Source organism: Microtus ochrogaster, assembly GCF_000317375.1.
Source record: "Microtus ochrogaster isolate Prairie Vole_2 chromosome 14 unlocalized genomic scaffold, MicOch1.0 chr14_random_1, whole genome shotgun sequence".
NCBI lineage: Eukaryota > Metazoa > Chordata > Mammalia > Rodentia > Cricetidae > Microtus > Microtus ochrogaster.
The window spans coordinates 36824871-36831784 of NW_004949096.1; the positions used below are offsets into that span (position 1 = coordinate 36824871).

At 50.4% G+C, this 6914-nt stretch overlaps 1 long non-coding RNA gene across 2 annotated transcripts in view; it reads right to left on the reverse strand.

Annotated features, from left to right (window-relative positions):
• The window catches only part of LOC106144267, a 74935-nt gene extending 68376 nt beyond the window's left edge, over positions 1 to 6559 (reverse strand). For both annotated transcript variants that reach the window (XR_003378440.1, XR_001229336.2), the window contains exon 1: positions 5912 to 6559. This is a non-coding gene — a long non-coding RNA (uncharacterized LOC106144267). The remainder of the gene's footprint in view (positions 1 to 5911) is intronic.
• Positions 6560 to 6914: the final 355 nt, after the last annotated feature.

Here is a 6914-nt window from a genome sequence, read left to right on the forward strand (position 1 = left end):
AGAGAGAGAGAGAAGGAAGAAAAGTAAGTAGCACCTAGTTTGTCCCCTGGTTTCTGCACACAAGGATAAGCATGCTGACCAGCACATACATGAACACACACACACGCATGTGCACACATATGTGCACACACAAATACAAATAGACAGGCAAATCTACTCTGGAAGTCCAAGGATAACATGAGGGGGTATGTAGAGGCTCATCTAATAGAACCTAAGAGTCAAACCTGTTTGCCAAAGGTAGAAATGGGTTATATTCAGGGTCCACTGTGGCTGCTGCTCTGGCTGCTGATTGTCCGTAGTCACAAGCTGCCCCTTAAGAGACCCTTCCCCAAGGCAAAGTTCTTCCAAGGCCTGCTTCTGTGATTCCACCAGACCTAGCGGGTACTATGCTCTGAGTTCATGGTATGGTCCCCTAATTTTAAGGTCAAGAAGGCTGCTAGAGTCCCAGCCATCTCTGCATCCAAGTCAGGAAGAAGGAACGGAGAAGGAGTCAAAAGGCTGGGCCAGAGTAGTTAGAACACATGGGGATCCGAAGAAGGAAAGTGTGAGAACAAAGGTCAAAGGTGAGACATGCCAGAGTTCTTTAAAGGGCTTTCCCAGCATCCCTGGTGGATCTACTACTCCTCATCTTTCTAAGGGCAAAAGAGTCTGGGAAACAGTCTTTACTGGAAATACTGTTGTCCCTAGCAACACAGAAGCTGTTGTTGACAACACAGGAAGAAGAGGAAGGATGTAAGACAGGATACTTCACAACAGGTGTGTGGGGCTGTGGAGGTGGCTGGGTGATTAAGAGTGAAGACTGATCTTGCGGAGGCCTACAATTGGTTCCCAGCACCCGTGCTGGGCAGCTCACAAGACTGGACGCCCTCTTCTGGCTTCTACAGGCACTGCACCCTATGCATGATTTAAGAAAAAAAATACTGGTCAACAGCTTTTATGCTAATAGCTCCTCTGCCCTGAGAATGAGCACAGGGACAAGTCATTCACGATTCTGTGACCAGGATCTACTTTGTAGAACCTGGACAGGGTTCTCACAGGAAGTGGCAGGAAGCTCTCCAGGGAGAATTTAAGAGCAGACCCTTTGATCTGAGCAGCTAGTGAGCACTTATTCTTTACCTAATAAAGGAACAGCATACAGCCATGCCTTTACTCCCAACAGCTGAGGTGGAGGCAGGAGGATCCCGAGTTTGAGGCCAACCTGAACTTCTGTTCTCGAAGGGTGTACTTGTTGCCTGGTTCTATTCCAGGTTGCTGATCATCTGATCTCAGACTCACAAGACACCACCTGTCACGCCTGTTGCTGTCATCCCGCACCATCAGATGAGGAGGGGTGCAGAGGACAGAAGGAAGAAACCCCTGTCCCCATTGTCAGTCTGCAAAGGGGTCAGGGATGAGAAGGATAGATGAGGCCCTTCTCCTTTGGTGGCTGATGAATCTAAACTTGTCGCATATCGTAGGCTCCACAGGAGCTTGGGAGGCTACAGCTGGGAGAAGACAGGGAGCACTCCCCCTTGGGTGACCCAACCTCCACCTGGCTGTGAGGAAGCTGCTCAGACTCCCCCAAGCTAGGCTTCTTTCCCCCCACCCCCAGGAGGACACACCAGGGGTCCGGCTGCTCTTGGCCAGGTGAGAGCCTTCCCTCCTGAGCTTGTTCCCGAGTCAGGACAGGGTACCTGGTCCCAGCCAGCCGTCAAGAAGCTGCTCAGACCTAGCTTCCGAGCCCAGGCTGGTGTCCAGGACAAAGACAATGCGGCCTTGGCTTGGAGCATCAGAAGAAGTATGGCTTCAAGGTCAGGGACTCTCTTTATAGAAAACAACCTGATCCACCCCAGAGAAGCTGAAATGGGTGAGTCTCCATCACCTGGAACCACGATGTGAATGGGGCAGGGGCTCTTGTCCTTGGCTCTACTTCAGACCCAAGTCCTCTTCTTGTGGGTCCCATTTTGGGTCCTTTCTTCGTCTCCCGCCCCCCCACGCACATACACCCCGCACCTTTCTCCACCCACCCCACCCACACATTCCTAGACAACGTGACTGAAAGTCAACTGAGCTGGTTTGCTGGGGTTTTAGGGAAACTTTCAAGGAGGCTGACATCCAAAAGATTAACTTTTTATCCCCCCCCCTCCCCACTTCCTTCTTCCTGCCAATGCAAAGATGATGCCTGGAGCTTCAGCAGCCTTCTTGAAACTCTAAGACAACATGGAGAAAGGAAGCCAGGACTACGGATGACGAAGCTGGACAGTGGATGAACCAACTGCCTTGTGGATGCTCCCTGGATAAATCCCTTCCTGCCTGAGAACAGTAAAGATGGGAGAACAGAGCCCTTTAGCTGCGTGAGAGCAAGCAAGCTTGGCTCCCTGTTATATGTTCCTTGTGTCCAGCTTAATCAATGTTCTTTATGTCCAGCTGAATCGACAGGCGCCCATGCGGCCCCCACACTCTCAGTAAATGACTTGCACAATGAGAAGATACATATTCTGCCATCACTAACAAAACCCCTCTGTTTTAAAATGATACATTATCCAAGGGCAGAGTGGCAGGAAAGTCCCACCTCTCCTGTCCCAGAAGTCCTTCTTTGTATGCATTAGTCTGGAAAGCGAAAGACAAGCAGGCAGCCCAGACTAGGTAAGACATTGTCATCAGCTCCTCCAGCTACTCTAAAGACAACTGGTTGAATCCTATGAGACCAGCTGATCATTGACCCCCATCTCCTTCCTGTGAGCCAGCTTCCTTCAAACTCACTGCCTTTTCTATGAACACCACCTTTGATCCACCCAGAACCTGTGGGGAGCCCTGCCCTTGACACACCCCTAAATCTTAGCAATGATGCCCTGAGGCTCTTGGCATAAGAGCAGCTTATGAGGTCCCATGAGCCCCACAATCCTCTAGCATTAAACATGGCACACAGGATAGACAGAGCATAAAGAGTGTCCCTTTCATAGATTGCCACCATGACAGTACAAAAACCAAAATGATGCTGGCCACTTTTGGCCCCTGAGAGTGGGCATTGGGGTGTGGCTTTTGAGACATGGCATAAATCCAAAGCCTCCTTGGATTTGGTAAAGAAAGGCTGCTCTGTGCTCTGGTCTGGGTTCTCGGTGTAGCTTACTTAATGTTTTCACTACAACGCCTCTCCCATTCATGATGATCTTCAAGTAACACGAATCTAGAGGAGCTAAAGGACAGTTGCCACTACTTCAGCCAGGAAGTGTCAGGGCCAAATCCAGCTGTGCCACCAATGGCAGGCCCATGCCTGGTGAGCCTGGGGTGTCTGGCCTTTCGCCCAGCTGGCTTCATTGGCATAGGATACTCTCCTGGCTGCCCAATCGTGCCCTTATCCCTGTGCTGAGTGGGCGACTGGCTCCCTGGCAGCTGCTGCATGGAATATCCACTGAGGCAGGGAGTAAGGGGAGTGGCTGTCTCCTGTCCATGTCCTGGGGGTTGTTCTGGTATTAAATGGAGGGCACACACCCAATAAAATGGGAACTGTCCTTTGTAATGACGTTGATAATAGCGCCGATAATGACAATGATAATAATAATGCTAATGGTGATACCTAGAACCCAAGGTTTCCTGAGAGGACCAAGGAGCACTGCCCATTTGCCTGCTAAGTGAGACCATGGTGAATGAAGAGCCCATCATGTTCTGAGGCCTCGGGAGAGACCTTGCTTTAAGGACAAGATCCATTCTTAATAGAATACCACAAGGCTGTGGGGCCCAGGCCGGATGAAAGCGGCTAGTCATATCTCTGTGGAGATGACTGTCCTGGTAACAGTATATCCTGGTAACCGGTATACGCATCCCAGAATCTTCCCAAGGCTCACACCCATGAGATTCTAATTCTTGCTTCACAGTGAAGAAGGCTGGACACCAGGGGCTTCAACATCTCAACAGCACCGCCACCAGAATCAGACTCAGAGTTGATGTTGATGATATAAAAAGCCCTGCACAAAAGGTCATAGAGCACGGAACCCACTATTATGGAGACCAGAGGTAGACAAGGCCACAAACCACAGGCTAGTTCCAGGCTGAGCACACCATGACAGCAGGATTCTAGGCAACTTGCACTGTCATGAAGTTAGGAGCACTTTCTGTTTGCAGTTAGACGTCCTTTTCAAGCGTGGTCTCAATCCCTGCCATGGAGTGAGCCCCTGTGGCTCCTGCCTGCAGCAACCCTCAGCTCAGTGTGGCAAGTGGAAGCCATAACAAAGTCACGAACCATGTGTGTTGTATGTGTGCTCATATGTGTGAATGCAGACCTGCACATGCCATGGTACATGCATGCAGAGGTCAGAGGACAACCACACTAGTTATCACCCTTTGCCTTGCTTGAGATGACATGTCTTGCTTGCAGCCCTGCATGCCAGGCTCTGCCCCCTATCCTGCCATGAGTACTGGGATAACAGACCCTGCTACACTCTTCCCTACAATCTTCAATCTTGTCAGCCAAGTTTTGTGGCCTCGGGGTGTGGCCCCTGGGAGCTGGGAACCACCCATGGTTATCCAAACACAGATAAACAGTCTTCAAGTGGACTCACAGAACTAGCTGGGAAAATTCAAACCCAACATGGACCTGTGAAGCCTTCAGCAACCTCAGTGGGTTGCAGAAGCAGCATGCTTGTTGCAGAAGCCAATTTCAAAGTTCCGCTACCTGAGTCTTCCAACTAGCTCTGGATAACCCTGGTCCTTCCTAAACACCAGAGTTTTCACTTAACCAATTCTATGCTCAACCAGGGGCAGGACCTGAAACCGTAACCAGCAGCTCAAGGGCATGCTGAGAAAGCCAAACATAGAGTTCCAGACACAGAAACAGAGCCCTCGGTCGGTCAACCAAACATAGAGTTCCAGACACAGAAACAGAGCCCTCGGTCGGTCTAGGGATCTCTCAAGCGCAGCGCAGGAGAAAACTAAGAGTGTGTGCGACTAATTCATTCCTTCACAGAGGGGCAGTCAATGCTATTTCCACCGAAAACCAAGTTCCCTGCTGGGCCAGGCCGGCCAGTCAATGTTATTTCCACCAAAGACCAAGTTCCTTCCTGGGCCAGGCCAGCCAGCCCGTGTTTTGCTCAGGGCGGATGGAGCTGCTCTCAGAGCTCATTCAGTCAGGATGCTGACTCATTCTTAACCCGGGAAGCCCCACACACCCCAGTGAGTTGCTCAGAACAGGCTCCTGTCTTCCCTGCAGCCTGCCTGCTATGCCACTTTTAAAGCAAGGGACCATTTTTCAGATTTGCTTAAGAAGCGTCCCAGCAGTTACAGTAACTGTTACTAGACAGTAAAGTTAGCTCATAAGAACAGTAACTCAGGCCACTTCCCTCCCCTGTCTTCAACCATCCCCCTCCTGCTGGTTCCCAGCCTGTGGTTTTCTTTCTTTCCAGCATGATTTTCCACCTGGAGAATTAAGGGAATGGAAGGGACATAAATACAGTCCCGAAGCCATTCACACATGTTCGGAGAAAAGCCAAGATTCTGCCTCGCTGCCGTATTTCTCGCCCTGCAGCTGGACAGCTCAGGTCAGGCTACTTAGGTCAGTGGCCAGAAGCCTCTTCCTTCTGCTTCTTAAGAGCGGATGCTAGTCCAACCTCAGCGCCCAGTGAGCATAGACTCACCCACCTCCATCTCTGGCCTTCTTTGGCTTCTGGCTAGGAGTCCATCTGAGGTGGCTCCTTCCCAGTCACTACGTCTCACGCTCTCTTCTGAGGCAGCACTACACACAGCCAGCACCCACGATGCACAGCTAAGAAACTCCCCAGAGTCCCATAGACACAGTGGAGGTGGGGTGGAGGCAGCTGGAGCCGCTTTTCTGACATCACAGACTTTCAAGGTCTGGGAGAAGCAGTGTCTACCCCAGGACGCCGCAACTGTCACAGCTCTGAGGCGCACACAGGCATCATTGACAGAATATACTCACCGGGGAGAAGCTGATGAATGGCTCCACTCCCAGCCACTGTGCTGTGAAGATCCCAAGACATGCTCAGCTTGCCTGGAAAGTCACTTTGAAACTTAGAAAGCAGCCACTGTAAAGTCACTGAGTCCCCTCCATTCTCAGAGTTGTCCACATGATTAAGAAAAAAAAAAAAAAAAGACAAGAAAAAGAAAAAGGCGCACACCTCAGCCTTCATTGCCACTGGAACCAGATGACTCATGCTGACTCAGAACCACCACTTCCTCTCCCGACATTCTCTTCATACTTGTGAGCCGGGCTGGTCCGATTCCCAGGGTCTCCACCACCCTTCCGGAAAGAGCGACTTCCCAGACCCAGGCAGAGAGAGCCTCCAGCTCGTAGCCAGGCGTCACTGTCACTGGGGAAGAAATGCTTTGTTTAGCAGACTTGGGACAATGGAGGATAAAAGGCAGAACTCTCACGTGTAATTGAGTGTCAGATGTTCATGGATACTGAAACACAGCTCACGGAAGAGGCAAGAATCCATCTTTGCCATGGTGTTAAGGCATCTGGGTTTGCTTTGCCCTGATAACACCCATTTCCGTTCATGCTTTCTTCTGCACATAGCCCTGATCTAAAATCATTGTCTGTTCTGAACGGCTTGTGAGAAGCGTGTGTAGACCTCAGTTACTTGCTGTTCAAGGATAGGCTAGATCACAAGAGAAAAGAACCAAGGAATGAAATCAAAGCCATGACTCTCTAACTTTTAAAATCTACTGGACGTTTCTGTACCAGAACCAAAAGCCCGCCTCCCGCCTCCGTGTCTGAGTTTTCTTTTGAATGATGCAGAGGGCGGGGCTGTCTTCCGCAGCTTCAAGCATTTTTAAATTACGAGAAGTACCCCAGAGAAAGCGGAATCCACGTACCACTGAGCAGCCTCTGGTGAGGCCAGGTAGGGTTGTGGATATCTCTAGGCTCAGTTCTTCCTCAAAACATGTGCTATTAAAAGTAAGGTTTTCCTGAATTAAAA